Here is a 539-nt window from a genome sequence, read left to right on the forward strand (position 1 = left end):
CGGATCACGAGGTCAGGAGATCGAGACTACTGTGAAACCCTGTCTCTACTAAAAAAAATAAAAAAAATTAGCCGGGCGTGGCGGCGGGCACCTGTAGTGCCAGCTACTCGGGAGGCTGAGGCAGGAGAATGGCATGAACCCGGGAGGCGGAGCTTGCAATGAGTGGAGATTGCGCCACTGCACTCCAGCCTGGGCGACAGAGCGAGACTCCGTCTCAAAAAAAAAAAAAGTCAAACTGTCCCCTTCTTTGTTATGTTGAATAAAGTCGGCTCTTCTTGCCCTCATCAGCAGTTGTACACAATTGACTGTACACAAATGATTGTCCTACATGCTTGGAATTTGGGGTTTACAATACACATCTTTGCAAACTGCTATAAGCGGCCAAACCACAGGTCACCCACCATGAGTCCTACCACTAAGGCACCATTGTCAAACTGCGGGTTGTAGAGTTTCCTTATGCAAAGAAACTCTGCCTTATCTTGATTTTCTGTGGTACAAATGTAGTCAGGAAGGAGGCAGATCATGCAAGCAAAGCAAAT

The sequence above is a fragment of the Mandrillus leucophaeus genome, unplaced genomic scaffold (assembly GCF_000951045.1).
Source record: "Mandrillus leucophaeus isolate KB7577 unplaced genomic scaffold, Mleu.le_1.0 Scaffold107, whole genome shotgun sequence".
Classification (NCBI taxonomy): Eukaryota; Metazoa; Chordata; class Mammalia; order Primates; family Cercopithecidae; genus Mandrillus; species Mandrillus leucophaeus.